Source organism: Petaurus breviceps, unplaced genomic scaffold (assembly GCF_028583685.1).
Source record: "Petaurus breviceps papuanus isolate PSGF00001 unplaced genomic scaffold, PetGlider_PUasm1.0 208, whole genome shotgun sequence".
In the NCBI taxonomy this organism is placed as follows: domain Eukaryota; kingdom Metazoa; phylum Chordata; class Mammalia; order Diprotodontia; family Petauridae; genus Petaurus; species Petaurus breviceps.
This window is the reverse complement of record NW_027185852.1, coordinates 25,767,890-25,782,088: the sequence shown is the minus strand read 5'-3', so window position 1 is coordinate 25,782,088 and position 14,199 is coordinate 25,767,890.

Here is a 14,199-nt window from a genome sequence, read left to right as displayed (position 1 = left end):
GGCTCTTAAAAAGAATATGGAATCGAAAGATCATCCATTTAAAGATGGGATAAAGGAAGCCTGGAAACCAGCACTTATTGAGTGCTTACTATATTCCAGATACTGTGCTAAGTGTTTACAAATATTATCTCTTTTGATGCTCACAACTATTCTGGGAGGCAGATACTATTAAAAACCCCCATTTTATGGTTGAGGAAACTGTGCCAGTCAGAGGTCAAATGATTTGCCCAAGGTCACACAGTTAGTAGGTGTCTGATGTCACCATTGATTTCAGGTCCTACTGACTCCAGGCTCAGTACTTGCACATTCTATTTACTGTACCACCCAGTTGTCTCATTTGAACAGATGGAGAAACTGAAGTCCAGAAAGGGAAAATTACTTTCCCAAGGTCACACACCTGGAAAATAGAAGTTCTGGAATTTGAAACCAGTTCCTTTGACTCTAAATCTAAATCTAACACAATGCATGAAAACCAAATGTCTTTATTAGTAACACCAAAAATCCAAATATGGCTTCCTATTTCCTCTCACAAGTAGGGTGTGAAGAATTGAAAAGACTTTAGGGAGTGGAATGGAGCCACAATGGAATCCTGAGCCACAAGAAGACTTTTCACCAGAGTGACAAAACCTAAAGCTTTCCAAACTCTTGTACATTGTGCTGTTGGATGCTTGTTTGCCTGTTTAGAGCAATCCTAAATTGAATTTAAGGCCAATCCCTGTCTGTCTGGTGAATGAAGAGTAATTGTTCTCCAGAGAGAAAGGGGATGGGGGGGGAAGGAGGAAGGAGAAAGATGGAGGGAAGGAGAGAAAGAACAGGAGGCAGAGAGGCAGAGGGGGTAGGAAGGGGAAGGGGAAGGCTGACAAGGTGAAGAGGAGAAAGATGATCATGTTAACTCCATCTCTGCTGAGGCCGGTACAGGGCTTGCCTCTCCCAGGATTCTTTCTCATAAATATTGTGATGGAATAGGTGTAGTGTGAGGGAGAAGAGAGAATGAGGAGTGGGAGGAAGAAGGAAGGGAGACTGAGAAAGAGAGAAAAGAGAACAAGAGCTGAGGAGAATAGGGGGAAACAGAGAGCTTCACGCAGTGTAAACAGGGTAACGTGAAGAAGCTGTCCGTGGTACTGATCAAGACCTATGCTCGTGGGGGAAAAAAACTGGTAAAGAAACCTCCAGTTTCAGGGGTGGAGTGGGGATTAGGGGACAAACTCAGAATAACAATGAGGATCACTTAAGTGGAGAAAAACTCACCCTAGTAGTCAGAAAATCTGGGTCCTAATCCTGACTCTGTGTCTATCAGGCCATAGAAATCTTGGTCAAGTCTCTTCCTCTCAATGGGCTTCAATTCTCTAAATGTCAGGTAAGAACTATCCACTGTCCTGCCTCCCTCCCAGGGACCTTCTAAGGATTCGTGAACTTTTGAACATGAAGAGAATTCAAAGAGTACACAGTGCCATAAAAAGGAGGCATGTTGTTCCTGTTCATTAATTTTGTGTCTGAAGCATTCAGTAGCCTGTCTCTTCTTCTCAGGCAGCTGGAGGTGCTGAAAATAGTGAAAAGGAAAGACTTTTCTGACATAAGTTCAAGAATCAGGGTCTATGGTCTCCCCCCACCCATGAAGTATTATTGTGGGAGTGGGGAAGAGGTGAAGATGAGTGGCCATTTTACATAGTGCCCTAATGATCAAGGGAGGGAAGCAAAGAGGCAGGGGTAGAGGATAGGCATGGGAGTGGACAGGGCACTGGTTCTGAAGTAAGGAGGCCTAACTCAGACACTTTATGTGACCTTTGGCTAATCTCTTCCTTTTTCTTACTTCTGAAGCTTGGGAATTTTTCTTCTCTCTAAAAGGAGGTTGGACCAGGTGATCTCCTAGGTCCAAAGAGCCCTCTGAGGTCACTCATTGTTTTGAATTCTGTCCTCTGGGGATGAGCAGAAGAAGTCTCACTCTTCTTTATGTTATTTCTCCAGCACTTGAATAAACCTGTGGTTTAACTCCTGTAGGTATGCCCCTCCATTGACTCAAATCAAAATCCATAATGCTCTGTATTCCTGACAACACTTGTCTCTGACCTCCCATAAATCCACCACAAGATGTGATGGGATCTTCCTTTGGTTCTCTTGGCTTCAGAAAAGGATGCTTCCTCATAATAGTTCTTCAAGTGTTTGAAAGTGAATATTTTTTCCTCCCTAAGTCTTCTCTTCTGCAAGCTCAACATTTCCAGTTCATCTAATCAGTTCTTATAAGGCAAGAGCTTAGAGCCCTTCACCATCCTGGTCACCCTTAACTATCTCTTTCTAGCTTATCATTCAGCAATCATTTATTCAGTTCCTATTTCAGATTCAGATTGATCTGGTCATCTGATCAAGAGGTAAGCCAGTACCTATCCCAGGTCCTGCCTCTTTCATAAAAGCACCTCCTTGATGCCCCCTTTTTATTTGGAGGGGGGAAGGCAAGGCAATTAGGGCTAAGTGACTTACCCAAGGTCACACAGCTAGTGTCAAGTGTCTGAGGCTGGATTTGAACTCAGGTCCTCCTGACTCCAGGGTCAATGCTCTATTCACTTTGCCACCTAGCTGTCCCTTGATGCTCTTACCTAAGTGTCCTGAGGGGCCCAGTGTTTACTTTTTTAAAAAAGCATAGTGTTCAAAACAGGTTCAAGTCAATTTTCATCAGCTGTCCACCATGCCTTGAGGGATCTCCCTCTTCATCTCAACCTTCTACCTTCCCTGGTTTCCTTCAAGTCTCAGCTAAATCTCACCTTCTGCAAGAAACTTCTCCCAGTCCTCCTTAGTCTTAGTAACTTCTCAACTTGGCCTCAATTTATCTGTATCTATTTGTTTGTAAGTTGTCTCTCCATTAGATCATGAGCTCCTTGAGAGCAAAGACTGTTTGTTTGGGATTTTTGTCTTTTGTTATATCCTCAGCACTTTACACAGTGCCTGGCACATAGTAGGTGCTAAATAAAAGCTAGTTGTCTGACTAAGTACCATGTGGCATTTGCTGTGCCAGGCTGGTGATACAAAGACAAATGAAACAAACTGGCATCAAGGAATTTACATTCTATTGGGAGAAATTACCTGTCCACATAAGTATATGCAAAGAAAATTCAAGGCAATCTTTTGGGCAATGTAAGCCCTAGTATCTGGGGGCACCAGGAAAGGTCTCATGTATGTGGTATCACCAAAAGTGAACTTCGAAGGAAGCTAAGGCTTCTATAAGCAAAGATGAGAAGAAAATAAATTGCAGAAATGTCGAGGCCTTTGCAAAGCACCACCTGCAAGTGAATATGATACTTTAGATGTGATCTGACCAGGGCAGAGGAAAGCAACATGACCTACCCCCTCTACTTTCCTGGAAGCTATGCTCCCTTCAAGCAGACTATGACCACATTCACTTCCTTGGCTGTCCTGTCATACCATTGATTCATATGCAGTTGTTAAGTGATTGCTTTAACTGTGACCATAATTTTAATTGGTGAAATGCTTCATACTTGCTTCAAAGCTTTTCATATCCTTTACTTGACACAATTCCATGGGAAAGGCAGAGCATTTTGTTATGGGGAAACTAAAGTTCAGGAAGGGGAAAGGGACTTGTCCAAGATTGACATTAAGGCTGGTGACATAGGCAGGATAATGAGTGAGTTGAAAGTTGATAGATGGATTGGCTGGTAAGGAAGTCCTTATCAATTGATTTTTCTCCATGGGTTAGAAGGAAGTCACCCAGGGCTCAGAAAACCAGGAGCTATGACATAGAGGTTTTGATTCAGAAAGGAGCCAATCAGGTATAATGGAAAGAGCATAGGATTCAGAGTCAGAAACCCAGGATCAAATCCATGTCAACTCTGGCATGTGCTACCTTAGGTGAGTTTGAACAAGAGACCACCTCTCTAGGCCTCAGTTTCCTCATCTGTAAAATGAAGGGGTTGTATCTGAAGGACTCTTTCCACCTCTGAGCTGAGGAGACTCACAATTTTTCCCAATCTAGTGTGAGTAGCTATGCAGGTTCTGCAGGACTGGGCTAGAGCTGTCCAGCAGTTGCCGCCATGTTTGGTAATGAAGATCATCTAATTAAAACTGGCTTTGGTCTATGGACACTGCACAATTGAACTCAACAGGAGCTGGGGTGGGGGAAAGGGGGAATCCTCTCTTCCTGCCAAGTTCCCCCCAAATCCAGTAAATTAGGACAGATTTCTCCACAACCTAAAAACAAAACAAAACAAAACAAAACCCAGAGCAAGGCAATGACTCACATCAAGAGCCCAGATTCAATTAACTTTGCCCTGTAACAAGGGAAAGGATTACATTTGCTTTGTCTACATATTTTTTCCCAGAGACCTCTTCTAAACCAAGCTTTTTCTGTTTTCTCCCTGTGGGAGCTTGTGGATTGAAAGACCTAGCTTCATGCTCTGACTCAAAGACTTAGCCTGCATGACCTTGAAAAAGTCATTTCACTTTTCTGAGGCTCAATTTTTAATCTATAAAACAGGGATAATAACCCTTGTACTACAAACCAGCTTCATGGGCTGGCTGTAAGGAATCACTCTTTGAGCATTCATTAAGCACCTCCTGTGTGCCTGGTGCTATGCTAAGCACTAGGGACCCAAAAATAAAAGTCAAACAGCCTCTTCCTTCAAGAAGTTAACATTCTCATGGGGGACACAACATGTACAAACTGCCTTATTTGTTTTGTTTGTTTTGTTTCTGTCTTTTGGGGAGGAAGGGCAAGGCAATTGGAGTTACGTTACTTGCCCAACATCACACAACTAGTAAGTGTGTCGAGTGTCTGAGGCCAAATTTGAACTCTGGTCCTCCTGACTCCAGGGCTCAATTTACTGCACCACCTGGCTGCCCTTCCCTATTTCTGTTGAAGGCTTCACCATCCTTCCAGCCAACCAGGTCCACAATCTCAGTATCATCCTTGACTCCTCACACTCACCCCACTGAATAAATCAGTTACCAAATCTTGTTCTATTGACCTCTCATCTAACACATTCCCTCATGTCCCCTCACAAGGCCACCATCATGGTACAGGCCCTTATCATCTCTACCCTGAAGATTACTAGAGTTTCCTTTTTGTTCTCTCTGCCTCAAGTCTCTCCTCACTCTAATTTAGCCTCCACCTGGAAGTGGTTAGTTGATATAATGGATAGAGAGCTGGGCTTGGAGTCAGAAAGACTCGAGTTCAAATCAGGCCTCAGACATTCCCTAACTGTGTAGCCCTGGGTAAGTCACTAAACCTTTATCTGCCTAGGTTTTTTAAATGTAAAATGGAGATAAAATAGCATCCACTTTCCAAGTTTGTTTGAAGATCAAATGAGATAATATTTGTAAAGTGCTTAACGTGGTGCCTGGCACACAGAAGCCACTTTAAAATTCCTTTTTTTCCACTCAGCTACCAAAGTAATTTTCCTAAAGTGATGGTTTAGTCATCCCACATTGACCCATTCAAGAAATTCCAGTGGCTTCCTTTGGCTCCAAGGATGAAATATAAGCTCTTCTCTTTGGCACTCAAAGCTTTTTGCATGTAGGCACCTTTCTAACTTTCTAATCTGCTTACATTTACCTTGCCTGCTATTCAATCTAGGTATACAGTTCTGTGAGATGTCCATTTCTCTTCTCTGGGTCTTTTTATTGGCCATCACACATACCCCTGTATGTGCTTTATGTCTCAGAATCCCTAGTTACCCTTAAGACTCAGTTCAAGTGTTGCCTTCTTTGTGAAATTGTTTCTGGCCCTCCCAGGCCCTAGTGACCCCCTTTCCAAAGAGCCGTGTGTTCATTTTGAATGTATACCATACATACTCATGTGTATGCATGCTGTATTCTTCCCCCTCTCCCCACCCCCATTAGAATGTGAGCTTTTTGAGAATAGGGACTTTTTAAAAAACATTTTTCTTTGTATTTCTGATTCTTAGCACAGTGTCTAGAACATTATGGGTACATACAAACAGAATTTATCCAAAATGAACACAAGGCAGTTTGGGGATGGAGGACAGTAAAAGATGAAGAGATGGGGTTCAGAAAAATTTTCACACAGAAGGTTAAAAACTTAACTTGAATTGAATTTTTGAACATATTTTTATTTATTTTGTTAAATATTTCCCAATTACATTAACATTTTTTCTAATATTCTTTTTTTTAATATTTTGAGTTCCAAGTTCTCTCCTTCCCTCCTGCTCTTTCCCCACCCCTTCAGAAAGCAAACAGTATTGGGGCAGCTAGGTGGCACAGTGAATAGAGCACCGGCCCTGGAGTCAGGAGGACCTGAGTTCAAATCTGGCCTCAAACACTTGATCATACTTACTAGCCATGTGACCTTGGGCAAGTCACTTAACCCTGATTGCCCTGCCTTCCCCCTCCAAAAAGAAAAAATAAGCAAGCAATATGATGGTAATTTTACATGTGAAGTTATGTAAAATGGTTTTCCATGTTAGCCATGTTGCAAAAGAAATCACAAACAAAAAAGCAAGAAAAATAAAGTGGAAAAAGTACACTTCAATCTACACTTAGAGTTTATCGGTTTCGTCTCTGGAGGTGGATAGCATTTTTCATCATGAATCCCTTAGAATTACCTTGGATCATTGTCTTGATCAGAGTAGTCAAATCTTTCACAGTTAATCATCATTATAATATTTCTGTTACAGTGTACAATGTTCTCCTGGTTCTGCTCACTTCACTTTGCATCAGTTCATATAAGACTTTCCAAGTTTTTGTGAAATCATCCTGCTTTTCATTTTTTATAACACAATAATATTCCATCACAACAATACACCAACAACTTGCTTAACCATTTCCCTATTGATGGACATCCTTTCAATTTCCAATTCTTTGCCACCACAAAAATAGCTGTTACTAATATTTTTGTACAAATAGATCTTTTTCCTTTTAAAAAAATCTCTTTAGGATACAGACCTAGTAGTGGTATTGCTGGATCAAAGGGAATGCACGATTTTGTAGCCTTTTGGGCATAGTTCCAAACTGTTCTCCAGAATGGTTGGATCAGTTCACAACTCCATTAGTGTCCCTATTTTTCCACATCCCCTTCGGCATCTGTCATTTTCCTTTTCTGTCATGTCAGTCAATCTGATGGGGGTAATATGGTGAGGTAGTATCACATAGTTGTTTTATTTTACATTCTCTGATCAATAGTGGTTTAAAGCATTTTATGTGACTATTGATACCTTTTATTTCTTCTTCTGAAAACTGTCTATTCATATCCCTTGACCTTTTATCAATTGGGGAATTGAACTGAGTTTTGAGAGAAACTGGGGCTTCTAAAATGTGGAAGTGATAAAAAGAATTTCTAGGTACCATGGACAGGGCCAGTGCAACACTATGGAGATGGTCGATGAAGCATTTCGTATGAGAAACAAAGTAGGTCAGTTTGTTTGGATTGTAGAGTTCATGGAGAGGACTGGAAAAGTAGGGGTCCTAAGACCACTGTAGACATAGGAGTTGTTGGGATTGCCCTTCCTGTTTCTATTTCCTCCCTGTCACTCTACTAAGCCTGATCAGGCATCCTGCCAACCCCTCTATTGAAAGTATTCTCTCCAATCTTACTAATAGCTCCTTCATTCCAAGATCCAAATAAAGATTCAGAGGTGAAGCAACCAGCCCAAGGTCACATGGCTATTAAGTGGTAGAGCTGAGCCAATGTCTTCTGACTCTTACCACCACAATAATTATAGTAATTAATAATAATAATCCTGGCAAAATTTATAAAGCACTTTAGGGTTTGCAATGTGCTTTTCGATTATTTTCTCATTTTGTTCTCATGACAACCTTGGGAGTTAAAGACTATTTTGATCCCATTTTACAGATGAGGGAACTGAGGCAGACTGAGGTTAAGTGATTTTCCCAGGGTCACACAGCTAGGAAGTGTCTGAGGCAGGATCCTGCCCTAGGGTCTTCCTGGTTCCAGGTTCAGTGTTTTCCTCATTGCTCTGCCTTCTTGCCATTACCACTATACCACAGTTGGCCCTTCAGGAAAAAGAAAAGGCAACTGTTCAGTTGTACTTCTGGCACATCCAGTACAGAAATGTGGAAAATGAAATAACTGGAGAGTTTGGCCAGATCTGTATCAATTTCCAAGCAAGAGTGAAGACTGCAGCTTGGATCTGGTCAGGCACCATCAGGGTTGGGAAGGACTTTCCCAGAAGCAAGGCTGTCAATTCAATTCCATAAACATTTCTTAAATTTCTACTATGTACAGAGCTCTGTTCTCCCTTGGGGAAAAAATATGAAGTTTAAATGAAATAATTACTACTCTCATGGAACTTAGAGTCTAGGATGGGGGTTAAACATGCTCAGAGGGATATATATGGACAAATGTTACATCACAAGCACAGCACTGAACAATGAAAATACATGTGTTGTGGCTAAAGGACCTTATTGGTAGTCAGGGAGACTTCCTAAAGGAGGCAGGATTGAGGTTAGACCTCAAGAGAAAAGCATGATTGCAAGATTGTCTGGATCATGTACGGAGGATGGAGATTAGTCCATTTTGGTCTGTAGTATGGAATAAATGAGACAAGACTGGGTGGCACTAGATAGTAATTAATTAATATGTGTTAAATGCTTGGATATAAATATAAAAGCAAAGATAGGCCCTTCCCTCAATGAGCTTACATTCTAGAGACAACACAGACAGGGGAGTAGTGGCCAAGGAAGGACACTTGATTTGGAAAGATACAGAAATGGTGAATAGGGCCATGTGGAAACAGATTGACACAGTCTATCCAGGTACAATTGCAGAGTTGATTTGATCCTGGTTCATAGTTACCACACTAGGGGGAGGAAGGCAAGAAAGGAGTTTGTGAATGGCAGCAATGCTGCAGAGGAAGTGGTCAGAGAGGAGGGAGTGAAGTGTGGTCAGGGCTTTCTTGAAATAGTTGTCCAGTCAAAGGAGTCACTAATCAAGATGGCTGAACCTTTCAGGGATGATAGAGGTTAAGCTACCAGGGTATGGTCTGTAGTATAGTTCTCATGCAGGTATATACACCTGCCTATATCAATTGTCAGTTTATGAAAGTGAAGGAAATGGCTAGAGACCATGACAGTGAATATTATAGAAGGCATTGATTGATGGGCAGGGGAATTTGACCTTTAGTCAAGAGGTCTTAGGGAGCCATTGAAAGGCCATGAGCAGAGGAGTTAGGCAGACTTTCTCATGAGGTAGCAAGGTCCCCATCTCTGGAGATGTTCAATCAAAGACTGCATAAGAGTGTGTCATCCTTGTGAGAGATATTGTTGGGAAGGGAGGGGGGTGGGAACATCCTGGCACTGTGTCTATTAGTAGAATATTGGGACTAGCTATGGGATGGTACAGAAGAATGAATCCTGGCTGACAAGTCAGAGGGCCCAAGTTTATATCCTGGCTGTTCCATTTACTTGACCTTAGTCAAGTCACCTAGCCTCTGGCTCTCTATTACCTCCTTTGCAAAAGGAAGAAGATGGACCAAGTGATCCCTAAATTTCCTCCCAGCTCATAGTCTTATGAATATCCTTTCAAGCTCTGAGATTTAGGAGTTATCTGAATTTTAAGGGTTTGGCTAATCTCATTTGAGGTTTTGTGATATGATCCCTGATTCCCCCACACAGTCCTACTCATTCTCCCAGAACTTTCTAGTCCATGTTTATTAGCTAAATGCAATGTTAAAATCTGGGGTGAAGGATAAAATTGGGGGGGGAGGAAAGGAAATAAGAAAAATGTCCATTTCTGCTTGGATTTCAGACCCAACAGGCCCTGAGCAGGACTGACAGCTTGGTCTCCAAGTTGGTAAATATTGGTCTGCTCCAAAGGCCACATTCATCTTTTACAGGCTCTAGTCCATCCATGATAGGCCCTCCTTCCCTCCCTCCTTCCCTCTGCTGACGAGGGGCTCGTTTATTTATTACTCCAATAACAAATAGACTGTCAGCCTGTACCAGCTCCCAGAGGGCTTGGGATCTGCTGACTGGTCCCAGCTGCTGTGTTGACTTGAACTGGGAGGGAAGGAGGGGCACCAGGGGGCTGTCTCACCTCAGTCCCTGGGCTGCCTGCCCCAAAGCAGGAAACCGAGTCATTGAGTAGCTTTTCCTGGTCTTTACTGAGCAGATGGGTCCCCACAGCTGCTGCCCCACCTTGGAGACAAGGGGTTCTGGAACTTTAGTATTAACAATGGCACCCCCTTTTCCAAGGCCTCAGGATGCACTGTAGTCCTTCAAGGTGGGAAGGCAGAGATTATTATCTCCATTTTACAGATCAGGAAATTGAGGCCCACAGAGAAGAACCATGCTTGCCCATATCTTGGTGCCTCCTGCCTTATCTGGCTTTCTCCCTTCTCACCCAGAGAGCTGGGCCTCCCCCAGCCTGGCTCCCTTGACAACCTCCAGTCCCATGCTGGCACAAAAGTGTCAGGGCCAGATGCCAGCAACCAGATTGAGCAGTTCATTGGCAAGCCCATCCTTTATCCTTCCCAATCTGTAGAGGATGCCACACGGAGACAAACCATCCATTCAAAGTGTGCCTCTGCAGAGGGAAGGACAGTAAGCTGCCCCTGCTCTTCCCCTTAGGCCCAGAGATGCTCTCACAGTTCATGGGTCTCCCATCCTCTAGAATCAAATCAGGCCACATACCTGAGGCTGGAAAGGAAAGTGGACTATGAGACATGAGTTTGAGTCCAGGCCCTGATACTTATTCCTTCTATGCTACCTGGGCATTCTCTTAGGTCACCTCAGGTCTGTCCTGGTATAAACTTCCTCTTCTTTAAAGGTTCAACTCAGTTACTTTTCCCTCTGTCTGCAGGATCACAAATCCAGTACTGCTAGAGCCAGAACCGAAACCCAAAACAAGGCTCACAGCTCTAGAACTGAAAGGGATGTCAGAAGCCATCAAGTTCACCCCCCCCCATTCAACAAATGAAGAAACTGAGGCTAAGGGGAATAAAGTGACTTGGCCAGGATCATATAGTAGTAAGTATCTGAGGCAGAATTAAACACAGGCCTTTCTGCCTCCAAGCCCAATGCCCCATCCATTAGGGACATTAGAATGCCATCCATGGCGGAAACATGGTGGGAGTTCGTCCTTTGACCTTGACTTTGAGGCTGGTGCAGCCCCGTTGTTCACTTTTATTTGGGGACTAGATTAAAATCTGCCTTGAATACCACTTTTAAAAATCCATGGATACCAAGTTTGCACTAAGACAGTCTGAACACCATTCCGTCTGTCATCAGAGTCAAGGTCATTCCCAGGAGCAGGCATATAAGAAACATTAAATTCAAACAATTCAATCTGAAGTGCCTACTGTGTGCTCAGTGCTGGGGAAGAAGTAAGATTTAAATAAGCCATGGGGCAGATGGGGTTGGGAGAGGGGTAAAGAAAGGGAACAAGCACCTACTATGTGCTGGGTACTGTACTAAATGCTTTATAGATATCTCACTTGGTAATATTTGTTCAGCTGCTCCAAGGTCAGCATCAGAGAGAAGGGCATAATGAGAAGACTGTGTCCTTGGGGGTCAGAGACCTGCATTCTAAGCCAAACTTAAATGCTTCTAAGCTTCACCACATTTCACTTCTCTTGGCCTCAGTTTCCTTTTCTGTAAAATGGCAATCACCATACTCGAATTGCCTACCTCAAAGCATTGCCCAGAGGTGAATGGAAAGTGGTTGAAGACCTCCCCAGAAGCACATGATCACAGGGCTGGAAAGTACCCAAGTGACCTTTGCTCCAATCCATCCATGAAAGGAATCCCCACTCAGAACATCCTAGTTAAGTACTCCTTTAGCCTTTGCTGGAATCCAAAGAGAAAGAAGCCACCACTTGTCCAAGCAGCCCATTCCACTGGGGAACAGCTCTCATGGGCAGGAAATTTTTCCTGACATCAGACCGAAATTTCACAACTCCCCTTTCTCCCCTACCCCTTCCAAACCCCATTGATTCCAATTCTGCCTTCTGGGACCAAACAGAAACTGTCTAATCCCTCCTTCATATGACAGCCCTTCAAATACTTTCAGACAGCTGTCATGTCCCCCCGAGTCTTCTCCAGGCTAAATATACCCAGTTTCTTCAAGCCATCTTCAGATATTGCAGATTCCTCACCCTGGTTAAGGTCTTAGAAGTGCTAGAGAAAATGGGAGAGATTGCTGTTACCTGTACTCTTCCTCTACAGCATATGTTCGAAGTTTTAAGGGCCCTCCCAGCTCTGATTCCCTTTCCTATGCTCTAAGGGCCCTCCTAGCTTAACTTAGTCTGTGATTCCCTGACAATTCCTTTCTTGACTCAGTTTCTTTAAGGGCACACTGAGATGGAATCAGGCCATAAGTGGATCAACATGGTGGCTTGAGGATTTCAGGGCTGCAATGAGTGGATTCTATGTCCTCTTATCTCAGCCTTGCTTCCCAGCCTTTCTCTGGCACTCATATCCCAAGAAATAATATAGCCTTTCCAACATGCTGCCATGTTCCAAGTAGGGCACACCCAAACTGGGGTGACCTTCACTGTTCAGTAGCCCGGGACTGCACTTCTACTTCCTTCTGCCCTATCCCAAGTTCATGTTTCTGCTCTTGGGTCACAAAAAAGAATACAATTTCTAAGGGTTTGCAAAGTGCTTTCTTCCCCAGGGCTGATTTACTTATTTAAGGTACAGGTGAGAGAGACTCATAAGCACTGGGCTGGCCTGTAAGGGAGCTCAGAGGTCATCTATCCAACCCTCCTCATTCCATTGGGAAAAAAAACCCAACCTCCCCAAAAAGTTAAATGTGTCATCCCAAATCAGACAGGTAATAATCACGAGAGGCAGGATTGGAAGCCATGATCACTTACTCCAAAGACAATGGTCTTTCCCCTAAGTCATCCTGGCCCTCTGTTTGGTGGTTTCAGAGAAAAATGGACATGGAGGAATGGAGAAGATCTAGGAATAGTTGGATCACACTTCGAAGAGGACATACTCATGCTGCACGAGAATTAGTTGAAGGGATGGGGAATGTGTAGCCAGAAGAAAAGAAGACTAGAAAGGCAGATGGTGAACATCTTCAACGATTTTATAGGTTGTCATGGGTAGAAGGAAGACAAGACTAATTCTGCTTGGTCCCAAAGGAAAGAACTAGGAATACAGAGGGGATGTTGAAGAGGGGTTCAATGTGTGTCAGATGTCAGAAGAAGCTTCCTAACAAGAGCCACCCCAGAGTTCAAAGGGCTGCCCCCAAGAGATGTCAGGCTCTCCATCCTTGGAGGTCTTTGGTCAGAACCTGGAGAAGTGCTTGTGTGTGTGTGTGTTGTAGTAGTGATTCCTTTAAAGGCATTGGTCAGACCAGATAGCTGCTGAGGTCCTTTTGGGTGCTATGATTCTGAGGTACTTGAAATAGGTCTTGAAAGACAGAATATTTGGAGCAAACTTGAAGTGGGAGACAATTTGTGTTTAGGTCACTGAAAGCCTGAATGAACAGAACCAAGCTTTAAGAAAAGACTTTTCCAAAGTATTTTAAAGCTTATGAGCTCTCATTTTATCATAATTTGAAGTGACCACTGGAACTAAGATTTATAGGCAAATGTGCATAGAAACTAGGACCAAAAAAAACTCAGAATATTCTAAAGCAAATGCCTTTCAAACATGAAAAACATTCAGCTCCAGGTAATGTGAATTGGGTGGGGGGTAGGGAGGACTTTATGTCATTGAAGTGGAACCACCTATATCATTCACCTGTGGCTGTGCCACTTGTAGTATATCATCCCAAAGCCAGGGATAATAAAAGGAATTTTAAAAAGCCTCTTGTATAGGGAAGCTAAGAATCACATTTCTTTTATAATCCTAGGACCCTTTCTGGAATATTGAAGTCACTTAGTCCAATATCCTTATTTTACAGAGGAGCAAAATAAGTCCCAGAGAATCCAAAATCACATAGGTATTGCATAATAGAACCAGAATTTGAACTCAGGCCCTGTGACTCCAAATTTAGCTCACTCTGCACTGAACCACACAGGCTGGAACTCTGAGTCAAAATAGTTAAAATGAAGTTAAAAAGAAAAATGTAAAGTCTTATACTTAGGTTCAAAAAATCAACATCACAAGCACAGGTCAGGGTAGGTGTCTCCAGACGGTTATTCCTGTGGAAGAGATCTTTTAATGGACAACAAGTTTACAGTACAATAATGATGATGGTGGTGGTGGTGATGACGATGATGGTGGTGGTGGTGATGATGATGATGATGACGATGAAGATGA